Here is a 23,488-nt window from a genome sequence, read left to right as displayed (position 1 = left end):
CCGTATAAAATATATATTTTGAATGCTTCTTTTAACTAGAATGACATCATAAACTGGCAACATTTTACTTCAAGGGACAGTACATTAGTCCATTTTTAATACAGTCATTTTTCACTGGAAAGGGATAGCACTTGTGGTACTTGTGGTCCGCTGGGGGCATCCTCCATTGTATGCACTCCACTGTATGCATTTTTGCTGGGGATCGCCATTAGCAACGGGCCACAAGTGCAGGATTTGCTCCCCTGTTTATATATGCACAACTGCATATGGGTTTGAGCACTTCCTGCCTGTTTAATACCACACCATTTTTTTCAGTTTGTTTGCATATAGAGAAACCTGAGGTACATCAACTCCAATTTAAATGAGCCTGTTTTCCATCCACAGGCTACATTTAGGTGCACCTGCAAGGCTTGGGCCATATCAGCCAGTCTTGAGTGGGACTCGCAGACTCCTCCCATTGCTAGCACGGTTCCATGCCGGAGGTAACTGGTGAGTTGCCTGTGAGTCGGACCTCACACTCCTGTAATTTGCCTACTGGCTCCTGGTATTAGCCATACGGCTCAGGTAGGTGAGTGTTAGGACTCGAGCTACTTGAGAAACCTTTGTGCGGTGCTCGTGCTCAGACATGTCCTCCTAGTAGGATATGTTGGCTAATCTCTCAATTTTATCATCAGTTTGAGGGTTTAGTAAGACTGCAGAGTGCACCTGTCTTTGCTATTATTACAAACCGGATTCCAAAAAAGTTGGGACACTATACAAATCGTGAATAAAAACTGAATGCAATGATGTGGAGGTGCCAACTTCTAATATTTTATTCAGAATAGAAAATAAATCATGGAACAAAAGTTTAAACTGAGAAAATGTACCATTTTAGGGGGAAAAATATGTTGAATCAGAATTTCATGGTGTCAACAAATCCCCAAAAAGTTGGGACAAGGCCATTTTCACCACTGTGTGGCATCTCCCCTTCTTCTTACAACATTCAACAGACGTCTGGTGACCGAGGAGACCAGTTTCTCAAGTTTAGAAATAGGAATGCTCTCCCATTCTTGTCTAATACAGGCCTCTAACTGTTCAATCGTCTTGGGCCTTCTTTGTTGCACCTTCCTCTTTATGATGCACCAAATGTTCTCTATAGGTGAAAGATCTGGACTGCAGACTGGCCATTTCAGTACCCGGATCCTTCTCCTACGCAGCCATGATGTTGTGATTGATGCAGAATGTGGTCTGGCATTATCTTGTTGAAAAATGCAGGGTCTTCCCTGAAAGAGATGACGTCTGGATGGGAGCATATGTTGTTCTAGAACCTGAATATATTTTTCTGCATTGATGGTGCCTTTCCAGACATGCAAGCTGCCCATGCCACACGCACTCATGCAACCCCATACCATCAGAGATGCAGGCTTCTGAACAGAGCGTTGATAACAACTTGGGTTGTCCTTGTCCTCTTTGGTCCGGATGACATGGCGTCCCAGATTTCCAAAAAGAACTTTGAATCGTGACTCGTCTGACCACAGAACAGTCTTCCATTTTGCCACACTCCATTTTAAATGATCCCTGGCCCAGTGAAAACGCCCGAGCTTGTGGATCTTGCTTAGAAATGGCTTTTTCTTTGCACTGTAGAGTTTCAGCTGGCAACGGCGGATGGCACGGTGGATTGTGTTCACTGACAATGGTTTCTGGAAGTATTCCTGAGCCCATTCTGTGATTTCCTTTACAGTAGCATTCCTGTTTGTGGTGCAGTGTCGTTTAAGGGCCCGGAGATCAGTATGGTTTTACGGCCCTGACCCTTACGCACAGAGATTGTTCCAGATTCTCTGAATCTTCGGATGATGTTATGCACAGTTGATGATGATAGATGCAAAGTCTTTGCAATTTTTCGCTGGGTAACACCTTTCTGATATTGCTCCACTATCTTTCTGCGCAACATTGTGGGAATTGGTGATCCTCTACCCATCTTGGCTTCTGAGAGACACTGCCACTCTGAGAAGCTCTTTTTATACCCAATCATGTTGCCAATTGACATAATTAGTGTTAATTGGTCTTCCAGCTCTTCGTTATGCTCAAATTTACTTTTTCCAGACTCTTATTGCTACTTGTCCCAACTTTTTGGGGATTTGTTGACACCGTGAAAATTTGAATCAACGTATTTTTCCTTTAAAATGATACATTTACTCGGATTAAACGTTTGATCTGTCATCTACATTCTACTACAAATAAAATATTGACATTTGCCATCTCCACATCATTGCATTAAGTTTTTATTCACAATTTGTTTAGTGTCCCAACTTTTTTGGAATCCGGTTTGTATATTGCAGGTGTAAGTAACCAGCACCGATGAAAGAAGACTCGCGTACAGTATGCTTCGTTTCCAAGAAATTCTGCTATCCTGTTAACATGCCTTAGACCTTTTATTGGGCTAACCCCGCCCTCCATGGCACATGGCCACCCAATAATATTGCAGATAGGCAGGTACAATCCACCTCATACCTTAACCAATAGGAATACATTTCAGAACTGGAAGGGACATATTTGAACACCTCTTGAGAGTGCCAGTGGGTGGAGCTCAAACATGCTCATGTGGCCTGCTGATCACAATTCACCATCACCCCGAGGACACGTGCAAATGCTTCCAAATGAATCATCCTGTCCTTAAACGGATACTGCCCTCTAATCAGACAACATCCATTTATTCCAGTGCAAGTCTCCTACTGACCCAAAGTGAACGTCTGTCAGGCATGGTTCTGTCAGGGGGCTCAGTCCCTGAGGAAGGTCTTTTAAAACAGGGTAGACCAAAAAGGTGATATAGCGTTCACATGGACACCAGTCCCACCAACCAATGTTTAGCAGCATGTTGGGGCCCCCATGATTCAGTGAGACTGGTATCAGTGTACTATACCCCACCGTTGCTGATGAGGACCTGCTGGTAGCTTTCACTAAGAACATTGCTCTAAGAGCCAGCAGCCATTAGATCCCCCTTAAACCAATGGTGGCGGCTTTCACATGGGGGAGTGGGTACTCAAGTGCTGATCTATAGAATTTCCCTGGTACTGTCCTGACCCGATCACTCTCTATTATAACCGTAATCTAGTCAGACTTTACACAAGGAGGCATATACAAAATAAACCTACATAACATTCCTAAGCTAAAGAGAAAGTCCACTATACAGGTCCTTCTAAAAAAATTAGCATATTGTGATAAAGTTCATTATTTTCTGTAATGTACTGATAAACATTAGACTTTCATATATTTTAGATTAATTACACACAACTGAAGTAGTTCAAGCCTTTATTGTTTTAATATTGATGATTTTGGCCTACAGCTCATGAAAACCCCAAATTCCTATCTAAAAACATTTGCATATTTCATCCGACCAATAAAAGAAAAGTGTTTTTAATACAAAAAAAGTCAACCTTAAAATAATTATGTTCAGTTATGCACTCAATACTTGGTCGGGAATCCTTTTGCAGAAATGACTACTTCAATGCGGCGTGGCATGGAGGCAATCAGCCTGTGGCACTGCTGAGGTGTTATGGAGGCCCAGGATGCTTCGATAGCGGCCTTAAGCTCATCCAGAGTGTTGGGTCTTGCGTCTCTCAACTTTCTCTTCCCAATATCCCACAGATTCTCTATGGGGTTCAGGTCAGGAGAGTTGGCAGGCCAATTGAGCACAGTAATACCATGGTCAGCAAACCATTTACCAGTGGTTTTGGCACTGTGAGCAGGTGCCAGGTTGTGCTGAAAAATGAAATCTTCATCTCCATAAAGCTTTTCAGCAGATGGAAGCATGAAGTGCTCCAAAATCTCCTGATAGCTAGCTGCATTGACCCTGCCCTTGATAAAACACAGTGGACCAACACCAGCAGCTGACATGGCACTCCAGACCATCACTGACTGTGGGTGCTTGACACTGAACTTCAGGCATTTTGGCATTTCCCTCTCCCCAGTCTTCCTCCAGACTCTGGCACCTTGATTTCCGAATGACATGCAAAATTTTCTTTCATCCGAAAAAAGTACTTTGGACCACTGAGCAACAGTCCAGTGCTGCTTCTCTGTAGCCCAGGTCAGGCGCTTCTGCCGCTGTTTCTGGTTCAAAAGTGGCTTGACCTGGGGAATGCGGCACCTGTAGCCCATTTCCTGCACACGCCTGTACACGGTGGCTCTGGATGTTTCTACTCCAGACTCAGTCCACTGCTTCCGCAGGTCCCCCAAGGTCTGGAATCGGTCCTTCTCCACAATCTTCCTCAGGGTCCGGTCACCTCTTCTCGTGCAGCGTTTTCTGCCACACTTCCCACAGACTTCCCACTGAGGTACCTTTATACAGCACTCTGGGAACAGCCTATTCGTTCAGAAATTTCTTTCTGTGTATTACCCTCTTGCTTGAGGGTGTCAATGATGGCCTTCTGGACAGCAGTCAGGTCGGCAGTCTTACCCATGATTGCGGTTTTGAGTAATGAACCAGGCTGGGAGTTTTTAAAAGCCTCAGGAATCTTTTGCAGGTGTTTAGAGTTAATTAGTTGATTCAGATGATTAGGTTAATAGCTCGTTTAGAGAACCTTTTCATGATATGCTAATTTTTTTAGATGTAATTTGGGGTTTTCATGAGCTGTATGCCAAAATCATCAATATTAAAACAATAAAAGGCTTGAACTACTTCAGTTGTGTGTAATGAATCTAAAATATATGAAAGTCTAATGTTTATCAGTACATTACAGAAAATAATGAACTTTATCACAATATGCAATTTTTTTTTTGAAGGACCTGTAGTCATCCTATGCTAATAAAAATTTCCACAACAGTATTTCCACAACAGTAATTGTTTCTGATAAATATGTGATTTAGCAGTAGATGAGTCCACTGCAGGATTTAGGACCAAATTAAGATCAGTACCCACTACTATGGATCCTTCTGCAAAGAGCTTCATAGTGTCCAACGCATGTAGGAGCCACTGAACTGTAGAGGTATTAGGGGCATAAAAATTGGCAAAGGTGAACATATGGGAGGTAATTTCTTCTTTCAACACTAGCATTCTACCCTCGGCATTTGAAAGCTGTTGTTTAAGTACAAAAGGGACTGTATGATGGAAAGTTATGGCTACCCCCTTAGAAGCAGAAAAGGGGTGAATGCTATGACACCACTGTTTTAACGGGTCGCCAGTGATTTTGGTATTTTGCCTTGAAGGAAATGTGTCTCTTGTAGGAATAATAAGTGGGAACTGCTAGCTGGCAGGGGGGATTTAGACTCTTGACATTGAACGTGGTGATCTGTAAGTCACTCATTAGTGGACCAAGCACGGCGCCACCACTGAGTGATCAATATCTCGATCTTTAATAGACAATAGAAGGGTAGATTAAAGGTACCAGAAACAATGACAGAATAGACAGAATGAAAAAAGAAGGGACTGTCAGAAAACGGTGATGTTTTCTGACAGTCCCTGCCTGATTGGAGTCGGGAAGGAATTTTTTATTCCCCTAAAGTGAGGAAAATTGGCTTCTACCTCACAGTTTTTTTTTTGCCTTCCCCTGGATCAACTTGCAGGATGACAGACCGAACTGGATGGACAAATGTCTTTTTTCGGCCTTATGTACTATATTACTATGTTACTATGTGGACTGTGGGGGGGGGGGGGGGGGGGGAGAAAAAAGAAAAAGAGAAAGCAAACACAATAATATACAAACATCTAAACCAGCATGGATCTTTCCTACAGACCTTCAGAGCCTTTGCACTTATCCAGCAGGTGTCTAGATAGGCTTATGGCCCAATTCACCTATGTAAATTATGCAAGTGAAATATTGCTTAAACTAGAAAAAACAAGTAAAATCTGTAACCGTAAAGAGCAGGAAGAGAAGCCTTCTACTTTCATACTTACGGGGGGTGTGAGGTAGGGGTATAAACAGAGTATCTAATAGCCAAACCACTTAATCCAAGCGTGACGACCAGGATAATCCTATAATATAGAAACACCCAGCTACATGAATTCCTCACGCCTGTAGACGCCTGTAGACGCCTGTAGAAGGTGCTCCCAATAGAGCCCCACATCTATATAAGAGCTATACTCTGGGCCACAGGGAGGGGGGGGGAGAGAAGGAGAGCAGCACATAACTGCCCCAACACCTCCCTCCCACCCCAGCGACCGATCATAGATAAAAGGGTCGAAAGGGGAAGGGGAGGGCAATGATGAACGGTAATAAGGGACATCTAGGTAATGGTAAACTGGTTGACCTAGCCGTTCTAAAGTCTCTCAGGCTCATAGTGTCCCACTACTATTAACAAAGCTAGGCCAGTGTCCTCTTGTGGTTAATGCCACTCCCCACATATACTGCAACAGCAATTCTGGCCAAGGCAAGTCAGTTATTTAAAGAAACCAACCCTTATGATTTATAAGAATAAAAACAGCACCTCTCTGCGGCTTCAGTCACTGAAGTTGCAGGGGTTGCAGACCTGTTCTGAGACGTAGCTGCCTTGGGGGATTTAGCACTGGATACTTTGCACCAAGGCTCGACTCAAGGGAGCTTCGGTAGAGCAGAAGGCAAGACCACTGGCATTCATGAATGTATGTTGATCGGCTGAATTCCCAGAACAGGCGAGTCTTTTTCCAGCTTCTCTGGCATATGGATGCAATGAGCAGGACACTGGTACAATTGCCAATGATGCAATAATGCAGTGGGTCAGGATATGTGTATATAAGTTTATAGTTTGTTTGTGACGCCAATTGCAGCTTGCGCAGGTACTGTAGCAGGGTCCTTTAAGATGTTATAACTCACGTACTAGGTGAGGAATGCCAGAGGGGGATAATGTCTCTGTATAACAGATATGGTAGTGTCAACGGTGTCTCCTACCTTGGTACGGCTGGACTCCTGGATCCTGGCTCACTTGCAATAAATTGAGTGTGGTCAGTAGGAGTAATTGAGGAATGATTGAGATCCAGACAGGAGATATAATCCAACATATCTTTACTGAGTGGCAACAGAAATCCATATGAGTTACAGCTTTAGTCCTTAGGTCCCAGCAGGTATTGGCAATATGGGCATGAATCTATATATATTCTGCTTCTTGTCATATGCCTAGAGGATCTGGCAGGTATCTATCTTCTGCTTTGTCTGTCTTCTGCTTAGTGTGGGCTTGACTAGCTGAGGAGGAATTTGGCTTCTCCTGGACTCTGGATAAGTACTCACAGGACTGCTCGCAGGGAATGATGTCTTCCTGGAGGTCTGTAGTTCTGGAGGGTTGCTTGGTTGTCCACAGTTGAGGCTGAAGGGCTCAGACTGGGGGGATGGATCATTGGCCTCAGCCGAGGCTGCATCCTAGGTTGGGATCCCTGTAGTTGGGAGCTCCTACTAACACAGCCTTCCCCAGCAGGGGGCTGGTACACACTAACTAACTTCCTTCTCCTCCTTATGAGACAGGACATGGGACCAGCCCACTTCTGCTCATACAGGGGAGACTAGATTGGAATAAACTATTTCAGTCTAGGTATACTAAATTGGCTAAATACTTGATCACACATTGCCGCCACCTGCTGGTGTACAGGGAAATCACAGCATGATATATGAAGCAGGCCTAGAAAATGTATATACAGGAAAATGCAATGTTAGATTACACAAGATGACAATAAATATACACCTAACATGTTGTAACAGGAAAACAGAGTTTAGTAACATACTCTGGGATGTTACATACCCGCTTACTTTAAGTTAAGCCGTCCTCGGCTTACGCTAGGAGGGTGAAGGAATCAGCTCTGGGTACCCAATCAATACAAAGTGCTGCATGAATTTACATATAATGACATAAATAGACAAAAACATTTAACGGCTTTCTGCCGCCTAGAGTAAGGTGTCCAACACACAGTTTCCTTCTCTTGGTATAACCAGGTAACCTAATACTGCGCAAACCAAAACCTTTAGTGACTGACTCTGTATGTCTTTAGCGCTGTTGACATCAAAGAAAGCATGGGGGTGTCTTTACTCCGCAATCCCACCATTATGTAATGGAATGCCTGCAAATAGAAGGGTGGCTTTATCCTGTATTCCCTTCCCTGCACCATAGCCTGAAGAAATTTGGCTTGTAGCACGATCACTATGATGACTAAGAGGAAGCTAAAATATGGTTTTAAGGCTTGAAGTGCCTTACCTTAGGCGAAGGCTCAGAAGGGGAGGTATCCTTCATCTCCATACACTTCTGGCAATGTCACAGGAGGAGGGCCTTTAATCCTGTGCGCTCCTGGAAATGAGACACCTCAGGATGGGAACAATCCTGAACATATAACAAGTGGGAAGGAGCAGCCTAGGGCTTCTAACAATTCCCGAAGCAGTAGGGGTACCGGTGAAGTAACTGGATCTGCCTGGACTTACCACTTGGTCCTACCCGGGTATAGGCCATTAGTATACAACGTCCCTATGATGACAGTCCGTACAAGGGGGGAGAGAACAAGAGCTGTAAAAAGGCACACTTTAAGTAACTTGCTACAATTTTTGTTAAGTGCAATGGTTAAGTGCAATCATCACAATCAGTGCATAAATTCACATTGTGGCACCACATTGGGTGCAAACTTTTACGTTGCAATAAAACATTTAGTAAAATAGTGCAAATTTTAATACGAGGATAGGCTCAACAACAACTTGAGTCCTGTTTCCTGGAAGTGCTTTAAGATGTAGAATCCTCTGGAAACTGATAAGTCAATTTGTAATCAACAGGGTTAAAAGTTAATTGTAATCCACGGGTGGTATAAAATGTCATAAGAGCAACAGGCTATCAAGTAACAAATAATAGTAAAAGTCCAGCTCACCTGCATCTTCCTTTCCGTTCAAGGCTATCAAGTAACCTGAGAAAGGGGATAAAACACTGAACTTGGACATGAAGGGGTTAAGTGCTGGGGGGAGTCCTAACTGGCCATGGCCATCAGGATGAGGACTAAACAGGCAACCTGAAATATAAAATGTTAAAACATACAAAAGGCCAACAGGTCCTCACCCGTCAGGAATCAGTCCATGGAGTGGCTCCCAAATGTCATTGTTATTATTTATTTTCTGTTAGGGGACACCTTTTACAGGTAGGTGTCCAGCTCCTCATCGCTGCTGGAGCTGCTGAACCTCATGAGAGGGTGTTCATGCCTCTGGTGGTAGCTCATGGTAGCTGCCGTTGTGGTGCGCCACTGCCCTCTGCTGGTGGCTGCAGGAACTGGCTGTTCTGACAGCCTGGAAAAAGCTGATGGTGACGCGCTATAGCCCGGGATCTCCAGCCGGTACAGAGGGGGATAGGACCTCTGGCTGAAGGGGCGCAGGAAGAGATGAAGCAGCTGCCTGGGGCTGCTTCCAGGGTAGAAGGTATGGTGGCCTGAGATAGGGCTGTACCTTAGGGTTAAAGGTAAGGACATAATTGTTTATCTGTCCTACCCTCAGGGTCGGCGGTGGTGACAAATCCGGGATGAGAGGTACAGGTTTAAGTTAGGGCTTCTCTTTGAACTGCATGCGGCCATCCGGGACTTCCTGGAGGCATCTTACTTTGCCCGAAGAGCCTGGTTCCTCCTGCCAGGTCTCTGGGGTGACGGCAGGAGTGAGCGGTTTGTCCAGTAATGTGACACCGGCAGCAAAAAGTCCTTGCATGGACCGCATGGGGGTGTATTCCACCTGGTCTCCCACGTATAAATTGTGTCGGGCCTGGGGCAGGTAGTGTCTTTTAACGGAGCGCCGGCCAACAAATACTTCTGTGCCTGAATAATTGTCCTGCAGGAATCCGACTCCCCGTTCCACAGAGAACCATAGAACGGTCCCAGTACGCCTGATCAACTTGGGGTCCCGTGGCTGGGGGTCGTCAACCACCTGTTTCACCCACTCTTCGACCGCTGATTTATACTCCGAGGCGGTCTGGGTAAAGGTGGTAATCTCATGGGGCACGTCGGGGTTCAGGCTCTTTAGCTGGCTGTACCTGGGCGGCGGAGTGGAAACACCTGCCGCCTCCGCCGTCAACAGTGGTGCAGGCCTGGGCCTTGTGACATTGGCTGGGGTCGCAGGACGCGGTGCAGGGGCAGACACGGACCGGGCCGGGGCCTCAGGGAGTGTGGCAGCTCCTACATGTGATTGCGGCCGGGCAGCTGGTTCCAGTGCCTCCTGGATGCCATCTGGGGTTGCCATCTTTGCCTCGGACAGCGGCTTGTCAATGGCGAGGGTTACTGCATCAGCGGCGTCCTCTGCGGGAAGAGGCTTGACGTCGACCTCCATCTTCACAGGCCCACCGTCTTCAGCGGGGGGGGGGGGGGAGGGGGATGGGGCGATTGACAGAGCGGAGGGATCCACAGCCTCCGGGAACTCAATCAGGTCCGGGCTCTTAACATCGGGAACCGGGACGTCGGCGGCGGCCTTCTCAGGATCCTCGGGGATACTGGCTAAGGTAGGAGACGCAGGGTCTTTGACCAGGGAAGAATACACGGCCTCCGGACTGGTACCAAAGATGGAGGGTCCGCGCCGCTTCAATAGCTGAGAGACTTGAATCTCCAAAGGGTACCCGGGGTACACTGGCTCTCCGCCGATGGACATTTCATTCCATTTTGGGCGCAGGTAGGCCATAGCTGCTTCTCTCTTGAACACGAAAACTGCCAGAACTAAGGGTGGAGCGCAGTGGGAGGAGTCTTTATCACCTCTGTTCCCAATAGAAAGTTCATGGAGGGCAGTCTCTATTTTTCCCGCTCCCAGAGGGGCGTATTCAATATCTTCGCACTCTTGAGGGGGAGTTACTATATTTTCCCGCTTCTGGGGGGCGTATACAGCATTTTTGCGCTCTTGAGAGGGCGTTCCTTTCTTTCCCCATTCTTGGGCATTAAGAAGCATCGCCATTTTGCGAATATGGCGAATGTAACAATAGCGAATTAACCCTTTGAATGCTGGAGCGCACGTATAGCGCTTTCTGGCAGAGCAATACAGCAATAAAGTCACTTTTCAGGGTTTTTACACAAGCGGCAGCGCTTGCACTACTGTGAAACATGCAATGGGATCCGTTTCAACACACAATTGGATCCAGTTCTGTTATCAGGGATGGCACACAATTCAATCCGATTCATTTCCCGTAACGCCACTTAATGCAATGAGCAGGACACTGGTACAATTGCCAATGATGCAATGATGCAGTGGGTCAGGGTATGTGTATATAAGTTTATAGTTAGTTCGTGATGCCAATTGCAGCTTGCGCAGGTACTGTAGCAGGGCCATTTAAGATGTTATAACTCACGTACTAGGTGAGGAATGCCAGAGGGGGATAATGTCTCTGTATAACAGATATGGTAGTGTCAACGGTGTCTCCTACCTTGATACGGCTGGACTCCTGGATCCTGGCTCACTTGCAATAAAATGAGCGTGGTCAATAGGAGTAATTGAGGAATGATTGAGATCCAGACAGGAGATATAATCCAACTTATCTTTACTGAGTGGCAACAGAAATCCATACGAGTTACAGCTTTAGTCTTTAGGTCCCAGCAGGTATTGGCAATATGGTACACACTAACTAACTTCCTTCTCCTCCTCATGAGACAGGACATGGGACCAGCCCACTTCTGCTCATACAGGGGAGACTAGATTGGAATAAACGATTCCAGTCTAGGTATACTAAATTGGCTAAATGTGATTTGCCATTCCGGCGGAGTGCACCACTATTTCAGAGGCTGTATATTCGAGAGCTTCCACTCTGTCTAGTCTTCTACTCTAAATATGGGTTCTATCAGTAAATTCAGGGTGAATGAACAAAGAAGTCAGGGGAGGATGATAGAGCCCTAATAAGTGGAGAAAGAGGCTTCTCGGCCTTTTAGCTAAGATCGAGTGTAGCAGCTGTTCTTATCCGTCCGAGAGAGTTTACTTCTGGGATGTAGAGCAGAGAACCACTGTGTAGTATCTGTCCTTCAGTGCAGCTGCACTGTACTCCATTTATGGGGAGGAGCGGTTACCCAACCCATGGATGTTGAGCGGGACAGAGAACCACGGATCGAAGCCATGAGGCTGGGTTGTGTTGAAAGCCCAAAGTGCATAGTGCCCTAGGAGCGGTGACCCTTGGGTGCCTGAACTCACTGGGATCCTCCTGGCCCACAGAGTGATGGCACATTTGCATGAGCACTTTTCTTTCTCACATTTTTAGCGCACACACTTCGATTGGCTTCGGCCTTGAAAATATGAGGAATTTTTATAATTCTGGTCGAATGTCCGGGCTGTAATGGCACACAGTTACTTTATTTATTTTTTGTGTTCACTGTGTACACTTTTACACATTTGTAGTGTCCACTAGGAATTCAGGGTTGTGGCGCCCTTACGGGTACCCCCTCCCCTGAGGTCTAGGGGGGGTGTAGCCACATTGGTTCCTCACCCCCCTGCTAAACCCCTTGGGCTCTCAGACCTTTGTTGAAGCTCCTGGCTGACGCCCTGGGTGGCAGCCGAGGTGAAAGCCAGTAGCATAGACGGGCGTAGCCTCGGCTTCAGCTGAGGGTTGCCATTTGTCCCCGTCCCTTGCAGGCACCATAGGCCCGGAGGGATAGGGAATGGTTTGTGGGGGGCCTTCTCTTATGTAGAGGGTGTGCGATAGAACGCAACCTAATGCACGTTTTTGTGTGGCACGCTGCATGATTTTGTTGCACAGGGTTAAATAAAGCACGTACTTTGGGCTGTCAAAAAAATAATAATAAGGGGAGAAAGAGGCATTTTCTCTATCTATAAGTATAACACAAAGTTTCTTATGCTTACTTGTAATATTGATTTATGAAAAGTTGTTTATACTTGGAGGTAGACTTTCAAGCTGTGCAGGTTGTGTTGTAGAGATTCAGTATAAACCTTTATTGGATTGACCTTTAAGCCACGTAGAAGGTGAACGGTTCCTCAATAACCAGTCCATTCTTTTTATATCTTTTTTTTTTTTTTTTTTTTTTAGATTAAAGTTAATTGGGACTCCTTTAAAATATGACATCTGCTTATTAGGATTGGGTAAGGGCACAATATGTTTATATGATAAGAAGATGTGAAATAACATTTACCCATCTTCAGAAAATGTGTTTTTCACAGAAAAAAGACCAATAATAAAACACAACCAGTGAAACAAATGACACGTGGGGAAAAGCAAAAATTGTCACAGATTATTTATCAGATATTGTCTGAACAGTAAACCATTTGGGATGTCACTGTCTAAATCGGTGATGGTCAACAAGATCTGCACTCACATGGGAAGCTGATGTAATGTCTGAGTTCAGTGTCTTAGATATTGGATACAAAGGCTTTTTTTCATACTAGGAAATTTTCACAAGATAAGCTGACTTCTCTGGTCTTTATGTAATCTCCAAAGGCAAGTTACGTTTTGGAAATTCTAACACGAATGACATCAAAACATTAATTATTGGTAGACTTACCAGTAAATATATCTGTACCTTAAGCTACACTGTATTTACTAGGCAATTACAGTTCCATTCTGTCAAGTTTCTGTTGCTCTGAGGAATAATTTATTATACCCCAATATTCTCTTTTGCCTTTTTAAGCCATGTAAAGCAGTTATAAATTGTTATTAGTGTTGATTGAATCAAAGTAAAACAAATTGACTTTGTCCCGAATGTCAGGGAAAATTTGATTAGTCACAAAGTCGCGGGATCGCTTTTTCCTGTCATTGCATCTGCTACATACAATGTAATGCGATTCGTAACAAATGAAATTTCTTTGTGAACTTCGGCAAAGCAGCAGAATAGAATTTATGTAAACCTTGTTCATCTCTAATTGTTATGGGTTAGCTAATGTGGAGCGAATCGAGCTTCGGATCCAAGATCCAAAATGAATTTGTTCAAAACTTTGTTTAAATGTTGTACGGAGAGTTGTCTCTATACAGCATTCAAGTGCATGGGGTCTGGTGAGGGAAATTCATTATCACCGAAGTCTTGCGGAACTTCAGTGAATAACTTCGGACTTTGATTTTTAAACTTGCAAAGCATTTTAAAACTTGGATTATTTAGAAGTTTAAAAATCGATGGCCGAAGTTATTTACCAAAGTCTCGCAAGATTTTAATGATAACGAACTTCACCTCACCGGAGGCCATACATTTTAATACTGTACAGAGACGGATCTCCGTACAGCATTATAATGAAATTTTGAACTAATCGACTTTGGATCTTGGATCCTAAGCTCGATTTGCTCTGCACTAATGTTAGTTGACTGATTCTTATAAATTCTGGATTCATTCTATTATGGACAGTGGTTTTGGAACCACTGTGCCAACCAACCAGTTTTACATTGGGCTAGTCCTATGGGCGGTATCCTGGCAGTCCTCTGGTATTCACTCTTAAACCCCTATACATGAATCTGGACTTCACTGCAGGGGAGTCACTAGGCAGATACCTCTTGGAATTGTCCCAGTGTCGTTTCCTGCAAACCTAGGGGGTCAGAGACACCGGTGTGAAACACCCATGGATTAGGCGATCCTCATAGTAAGGAAACAGGCAGCGGTCAGGGCCGGCAGAATTTGTGCAAATCTGTGAAACTAGTCTGAGGTCATGGCAGGCAGTGGAAGGGCAAGAAGGTAAACAGGCAGAGGTCGGGTCACATAGCGGAAGGGTCAGAATCAGTAAAGAGTAAGCGGTCAGTATGCAGGCCATTAAACAGGAACAGAATTCCTTCACATGGAACTAGCAATCTAGACAAACTAAAGTGCATGCACCTTCCCATTGTGGAAGGTGCTCTATATACCTTAAGACAGCCAGACATAGGCTGGAGAAGAATTAGGGCATTCGTGATGGCCCTTTAACAGCTAGGATGCCTTATGGGTGGGGAGAACAGGCAGAGTGGAGAAGCACAGACTGTGGCCTGCAGGAGAAGAATAAGACTCCAGTGGCCGGGCCAGCTGTGGGTGAGGATGAGGAGGGATGACAGGTCTAGGGAACCAGGCAGGATGGGGAGGGTGAGTAAGGCGGCTCCCATTCCTTATGAGAGTGGGGCACTGGTGGGCATGGACTCGTATGCTAACACATTCTTCTACATCTCTGGAGATTATATTCACAGATTCCACAACGTAAGTCAGATCTGCAGTGATAATTATTAAAAAAAAGCATATGGGATGCTCCTCTAAGGTAGTGCTTTTAGTACTTATAACTATGGAGTACAGGTTCAAATCTACTTCTGCTTTCCTTTTAGCGAATGTGTTTGAAGAGACCTTAAAAGAATGGAATGATAAAGGTAATAAGGAGATAAAGTAAATTTGACCAGTTCAAATTCAAGAAATTGTGATTTCAAAAATCGGTGATGTAATATGCACATATTGTGCATGCAATTTCATCACATATAAAATGTAATAAACAGATAATCACACAAAGGCTATATGCCAAAAGCCGGGTATGTGCAAGTCAACAACCTTTCCATGACACAGGTCCAGTCAGCATACCTTACAATGGCAGCATTTTGCACTATGAGACTATGAAACACCAGCTCTCATCTGACTAACAGCCAGTAAGCCTCTAAGTTGCTTCATTTAAGTTGAATGAAATATTTTTGGGGATGCCAGCTAACATTTCTTTCACTGCTTAGGAGGGCTGCATAAAAGTTTTCAGTTTTCTAATTGTCCTTGTAACGCTCGCACACACACACCACACACAGGGGGGAGGGAAGTGACCACTGCGCTCCACCCTCAGCCTTGGCCCTGCCTACTTGCCTCGCAAGTCCTAATGACAGGGGACGATTGGACAGCAATCCCTAGCTTGGAATAAGTGCAGGGAGGACAGACCAGACAAACAACAGAATGTGAACGGACCGAGTCAATACGAGGAGAGCAACGAAGTACAAATGGAGCAAGCAGAGAATAGTCAGTAATTGCCAGGGTCATAAATACCAGGAGAGTTGTGAAGTACCAAAGGAGTCAGCAGAGGATCGTCATGAGGAAGCTGGGGTTAGAATACCAGGAGAGCAGCAAAAGTACACAAGGAGCAGGGAGAGGATTGTCAGGAATTCAGCAGAAGGTAAGTATGCCAGGTAAGACAAAATCGCAGGTGGAACCTAAATAACAGGCAACCTGTGGCCAGCAGGCTGCCTGTTTAAATATTGACTAGCAGGAGTCATGTGATGTGGCCAGCATCACATGACTCACCCTGCTGCATAGGGCTGAGCACTGAGTGCCTAGCTCGGTGCTCAGGCATATCATGGTTGCTGGGGGAACTGAGGACGCCGGCTGCACTGAGGAGACGTGCGCAGCCGGGTCCGTCCAGCCCCTATCACCTAGGAGACGACACTGCACGCGACCTCGCTCCTGCACAGAGGTGGGAAACCGTCGGCGTTGCGGAGAGTGAGCGCATCGCCGGCGCCCTGTGACAGTCCTAATATTATATTCAATAACCTTTCTATAAACTTGAATATGGGAAAGACATGCAAATTTGCAAAATTTTCCTTGTTTTTCAGCTGAAACACTATTTGCATGTCTTTCCCATTGTAACGGATCTCCTAGCACCCCGACCGGGTACCTCCGTCGATAGATGCTCCTAGTGCTTTCCAAGGACTCCAAGCACTCCACTTGACACCATACGCACTGCAGACCCCACGAACCGCCGAAGCTTGGTTGAGGTCTTACCGTCTCCTACCCACCCTGGACCTACGACAAGGCTCCAGGCTCCAGTGGGTGAACCTCTCCTAAATCCTGAGAGCAGGAACAGCTCTTACAAGAGCTAGTAGTTATGCCAGGGGAGTATAGCAAATCTTCAGCGTATAGCAATCCCCCAGTTTTGATCAGTTATCCAAACACCAGCCTCAACATGATGAAGGATAAAACAGGAACTCTTTATTGAGGGCTACTCGCCCGTATTTATGCAGGTCCCCATCTGGTGGCCACGCCCCTAGGGGACCAGAAGGGAGACTGTGACACAGGACAGATATGCCACAATTCAGGATACAAAGACACAACACATCCCCACAATGCATCATGGTTTCCTCCTCTCTGCCCTGGCGACACCCGAGGAGCAATTCAATTATCCCTCAGGACAAAGGGAAATCGTCAATACACATGTGGGGACAACAGGACAGAAATCACCATTTAAACATACAATGTCACACCCTTACAGTAAACACAGACATTTAACACATCCCCAGATGGCTCAAGTCTGAGTGCATATTATTAGGTGAATGGCACTCAGACTACACAAATACAGTAAAATTAGCTATCTGGGTACCCTCACATAACATAAAATGCAATTCCAAAGACAGATTTAAGCTGTGCGGCCGGTCTGTCTTCTCCTTTAAAGTTAGTATGGGCCATAATCCTGAGGCAAGAGGCTGGTAAACAGGCCCCTCCAAAACCCAGTGGCGAGGTTGGTTTCGTCACACCCATATTCACGTTTATGCAAATGAGTTCACATGACAAACATTATAGAAAAGTTATTGAATATAATATTAGGACAATTGGAAAACTAAAAAAAAATATGCAGCCCCCAAGCCATCCAACACAAATAAAGCAACTTTGAGGCTTACTAGCTTTCAGTCACATGAGAGCTGGTCCTGGCAATATAGCCCATGAGGTTTTTCTGAGGTGTGATTATTGTTAGTTGTCTCATAGTGCACAAGGCTGCCATTGTAAGGTATGCTGACTGTATCTGTCTCATGGATAGAATGTTGGCTTGCACACACCTGGCTTTTGGCATACATCCTTTGTGTGATTGTTATATGTAATGATTTATTTTAAAAATAAAATAATATAGCATATCTAAAAAGAAATTATTAAAAACGCTTCTTATAAAAATGTATTAATGATAGGTAAAATAGTAACTATAAAAAAAATATACAATCTATATACAATAAGTAATAAAAGATTCTACGTTTATCTAGTGATAAAAAAAATCTAGAATATACGTAATTATGAAGATATATATAGATCTTCACGAATTCTCGAAGGGCTGATATTCGCGATAAAAATTTGCGATTAGAAAATTCATTCAACACCAGTAAAAAAAATGCCTAAAATATGTCATGGCATTTTTTACAAGACCTCCTCCCCCTCCTCAAATAAGTGTGTGTAAAGGAGTCCTTATACAAATGCATGCAAACCCTATACATTGCATAAAGCACAGAGTTCATGCAGACTTTTTATCATGCCAAGCAATACTACAAGATCTCATAGCATCACTCTATAGCACTTAAAGAGGACCTTTTTATGGGTCCAGACATTATAAACTATCAGGATACATAGGGGATAGTGCAGGGATTTACAGATGTAGCAGGGTTAGCACTCAAGCTCTTGACTCTAATTTCTTAAATCATTGCTTTAGCTTGAGATAAAAGCCATTGAAAGGCAATTGAAGGTGTTTGCTTAACATATTTAGTTTAGATAATGCATCTCATAAATCATGAGTGTTAACTCTACTACATCCGTAACTTCACTTACTATTTTTCTTGGGCGAAGCTAGACATGTTCCCTGTGTGGTGTACCTACGGAAGGGGGTGTCAGGGTTCCCCGGATGGGGAACTACAAGTCTGGATGTTGCTCTGCCTGGGGCTGCCATGCTTATGTTTTGCATGGGGGTTTCCAGGCAGTAACTGGTGTGCTGGATACCTGGGTGTGGTTGTTTGTACTGTGTCCTGTATGGTGTGTGGGCACCAGTACTCATGCTTGGGTTCCAGTCGGTGTTGCTGCGGCAGGTAAGTGTGTTGTATGGTGTGCTTACCTGCCGATTACTGTATAAAGTCTCCTCTTTTTCATTGCAGCTAGGCCGGTGGAGACTCCTGTTCACCCGTGTCTGGGATGAACAGGTCGTCTCTGCCCTTTATTTAATGAGGGATTATCAGGGCGACTCAGGGTCCTAGGTTTCCTGGTTATGAGCTGTCCTACCATCCAGGTCTGCTCATATGGTGAGGAGTTAAGGCGAGGATTAGGAATGCTTTAGGAGGTGACCTGCTTCTTTATCCCAGTCGCTGGCCTAGTTGCTACCCCATCTGCTCCACATTGTACGGTGGAGAGTTTCCCCTACTCCCCACCGTGACAGTCTCCTTCTCCCTGGCTGTAGCGCTGTCCAAGCGCAGCGGAGAGCATCACAGCCAGGAAGAAGGTGAGGTTTTTTTTCTCCCTGGCTGTGACGCTCTCCGCTGTGATTGGACAGCGCTACAGCCAGGGAAGAAGGAGACGCCCACAGAGAAAGACTCAGTCTCCTCCTCATTGCTCCAATGCTATTAATTAGCATACCAGGCGAGAGGATACAATGGGCGCCACAGCGGGCGAGCGGAGCGGCGCCCAGGAAAAATAGTAAGTGCAGTTAGATCCCTGCACTATCCCCTACGTATCCCGATACTTAGTTTATAATGTCTGGACCCATGAAAGGTGCTAAATCTAAGTTGCATTATCTGAAAATACTGTAGTCTGTTTGCATATTAACATGGACTTACCCATTCCATTTGTTAGTTAGTGCTATAACCATGGTAACAAAATCTAAAATGCATATATAGAAAAAAGTGCACATAAATGCACTGATAAAACAAGCCGATCCCTGCATATAACAGCCACTAAGAGAATCATGATGTGAAGAGATGGAATGATCAAAACCATAATACACTCAAAGCTTCCACATATAATTAGCTTCAGTTAATTCAAAGATAAAGAAATATAATATGCTCTAATGAATAGTACAAATTATAATATTATGCCATTATGAAGATGAATAATGCATTATGTTTAAAGGATTAAGCATAAAATGATTACACAAAATAACATTAACCCTTTCTACCCCGGGCCAGTTTTCACCTTCCTGCCCAGACCATTTTTTGCAAATCTGACATATCTCACTTTATGTGGTAATAACTTTGGAACACTTTTATTTATCCAAGCCATTCTGAAATTGTTTTCTCGTGACACATTGTACACATGATATTCATAAATTTGAGTCAATATATTTCACCTTCATTTATGAATAAATCCCAAATTTACAAAAAAAATTAAATTTGCAATTTTCTAAATTTCAATTTCTCTGCTTTTAAAACAGAAAGTGATACCTCATAAAATATTTATTACTTAACATTCCCCATATGTCTACTTTTCTGTTTATAGAAACACCCCACATGTGGTCGTAAACTGATATAAGGGCATACGGCAGGGCGCAGAAGAGAAGGAGCGCCGTATGGTTTTTGGAAGGCAGATTTACCTGAACTGGTTTTTAGATGCAATGTCCCATTTGAAGCCCCCCTGATGCACCCTTACAGTAGAAACTCCCCAAAAGTGACCCCATTTTGGAAACTAGGTAATAAGGTGCCAGTCTTATTGGGATTGTTTTAGGGTACATATAATTTATTATTGCTCTATATTACATTTTTTGTGAGGCAAGGTAACCCAAAAATTTTGGCACTGTTTTTCTTTTTTGCAACATTCATCTGACAGGGTAGATCATGTGCTATTTTTATAGACCAAGTAGTTACGGACGCAATTATATCAAATATGTCTACTTTCTTTGTTTGTTTTAGTTTTACATGATAAAGCATTTTTGAAAAAAAAAAAGTTTTTGTGCAGGGGCTCGTTTTTTGCAGGAAGCGTTTACGTTTTACTGGTCCATTTTTGGGTACATATGATTTTTTGATCATTTATTATTTCACTTTATGGGGCAAGGTAACCAAAAAATTGGTTGTTTTAGAACAGTTTTTATTTATTTATTTTTGCAGCATTTACCTAAGGGGTTAGGGCATGTGACATTATTATAGAGCAGGTCATCACGGACGTGGCAATACCTAATATGTATACTTTTTCTTATTTATTTAAGTTTTACACAATAATAGCATTTTTGAAACAAAAAAAAAATATGTTTTAGTGTCTCCATAGTCTGAGAGCTATAGCTTTTTTATTTTTTTACCGATTGTCTTGGTTAGGTCTCATTTTTTGCAGGATGAAGTGACGGTTTGATTGCTACTATTTTGGGGGGCATATGCCTTTTTTATCGCTTGGTGTTGCACTTTATATGATGTTAGGTGACAAAAAATGTTTTTGGGGCACTTTTTATTTTACTTTTTTATGCTGTTAGGTTATGTGATATTTTTATAGAGCTGGTTTTTACAGATGTGGAAATACCTAATATGCATACTTTTATTTATTTATTTATTTAGGTTTTATACACAGATATTATTTTTGAAACAAAAATAAATAAACCATGTTTTAGTGTCTCCATAGATGATAGAACTTGCAGGCAGTTGTTAGAAGAAGGGACAATTAGATCAGGGCCGAGGTTCCAGCCGCTGGGGGTTGCTCTTTTCAGGGCGAGTGCTCCGACTACAGCCAGTTAGCATATCTCCCCACTGAAGACCAGAGTTAGGGTCAGAGACAAGTAGGATTAGCTGTATAGTCAATACTGAGCACTATCTACAGATCTCGCCTAGAAGCAACCCCCACCACAAATCGCCAAGCCCTCACTAGGGCAAAAGACCAAATAAATACCCCTCTCCTATCAAAGAGCCATACACACCAAAGTAAGAATTTTAGTAACACTGTCTCGCTTATTTTAAAGAGATTAATAAAGGTTACGTATTACTATATTTCACAAGGTCAGTTCACGACATAATAATTATTGAGACTACTGATCTATTAGATAGTCTGTCAAGAAAGACAGCCTATCCTACATTGGTTTTTACAGATGCGGCGATACGTAATATGTAGAGTTGAGCGAACACCTAGATGTTCTGGTTCGGGACCCAAACTTGATCCGAACTTGGACCCGAACCCCATTGAAGTCAATGGGGACCCGAACTTCACTTTATTATTTTCCGTTATAACATGGTTATAACGGAAAATAATAGTATTAGCTTTTTCAGATCTGAGTTTTCACGATCGTGAAAACTTAGACCCAACAGTATATTCTAACACAGAGGCGTTCCCATGGTGATGGGGACACTTCAAGTTAGAATATACTAAGAACTGTGTACATAACTGCCCCCTGCTGCCTGGCAGCACCCGATCTCTTACAGGGGGCTGTGATCCGCACAATTTACCCCTCAGGTGCAGCACCTGAGGAGTTAATTGAGCAGATCTCAGCCCCCTGTAAGAGATCGGGTGCTGCCAGGCAGCAGGGGCCAGCCCCCCCTCCCTCCCCAGTATTAAAATCATTGGTGGCCAGTGCGCCCCCCCCCCCCCTCTCTCCTTCCCCAGTATTAAAATCATTGGTGGCCAGTGCGGCCCCCCCACCCCCCCATTAAAATCATTGGTGGTTAGTGCGGCCCCCTCCTATTAAAATCATTGGTGTCCAGTGTGGCATGTAAGTATAATGCTGCTAAGAGTGCTAAGTAACCATGGCAGTCAGGACTGCAGTAGCGTCCTGGCTGCCATGGTAACCGATCGGAGCCTCAGCGATTAAACTGGGACTCCGATCGGAACTGCCGCTCCGCTGCTACCAATGATGGGGGGGAGGGGGGTTGTTAACCAATGATTTTAATTAGGGGGGAGAAGGGAGGCCGCACTGGACACCTATGATTTTAATAAGGGGTCGGTGGGGGTGGTGGCGCCGCACTAGCCACTAATGATTTTAATAGGGGCTGGGGGGCCGCACTAGCCACCAATGATTTTAACACTGGGGAGGGAGGGGGGTCTGGCCCCCTGCTGCCTGGCAGCACCTGATCTCTTACAGGGGGCTGTGATCCGCACAATTAACCCCTGTGCGGATCACAGCCCCCTGTAAGAGATCAGGTGCTGCCAGGCAGCAGGGGGCTGTTTTGTCCACAGTTCTCAGTATATTCTAACTTGAAGCGTCCCCATCACTATGGGAACGCCTCTGTGTTAGAATATACTGTCGGATCTGAGTTTTCACGATCTAACTCAAATCCGATGGTGTATTCTAATATAGAGGCCTTCTCATGGTGATGGGGACGCTTGAAGTTAAAATATACCATCGGATTGGAGAAAAATCGGAACCCTAACTTTTACAGAAATGTTCGGGTGCAGAACATTGTAACGTTCGGTACAAAGTTCGGGTTCGCTCAACCCTAGTAATATGTCTACTTTTTTTTTTTTTATTTCACTTTAGCACAATAATAGCAGTTTTGAGAGTCATAGTTGTTTTATTTTTTGATGGTGTTCATCTGAGGGGTTAGGTCATGTGATATTTTTATAGAGCTGGTTGTTAGGGATGCGGCGATACCTAATATGTATACTTTATTTATTTCACTTTAACACAATAATAGTATTTTCAAACAAAAAAATGATGTTTTAATGTCTCTATGTTCTGAGAGCTATATATTTTTTAATTTTTTGAGTGATTTTCTTATGTAGGGGTTCATTTTTTGGGGGATGAGGTGACAGTTTTATTGGTACCATCTTTGATCACTTGGAGTTGCAATTTTTGTGATGTAAGGTGACAAAGATGGCTTTTTTTTGACAGTTTTTTTTATGGTGTTTATTGAACGGGGTGGATCATGTTATATATTTATAGATCCGGTCGTTACAGACATGGCAATACCAAATATGTCTATTTTATAAAAAAAAAAATATTTTTAATAATTTTATTTTTACATGTGAAACCTTTAAAAAAAATTTGAACACTTTGTA

The sequence above is a fragment of the Bufo gargarizans genome, chromosome 1 (assembly GCF_014858855.1).
Source record: "Bufo gargarizans isolate SCDJY-AF-19 chromosome 1, ASM1485885v1, whole genome shotgun sequence".
Classification (NCBI taxonomy): Eukaryota; Metazoa; Chordata; class Amphibia; order Anura; family Bufonidae; genus Bufo; species Bufo gargarizans.
Note: the sequence above shows the minus strand (reverse complement) of the source record.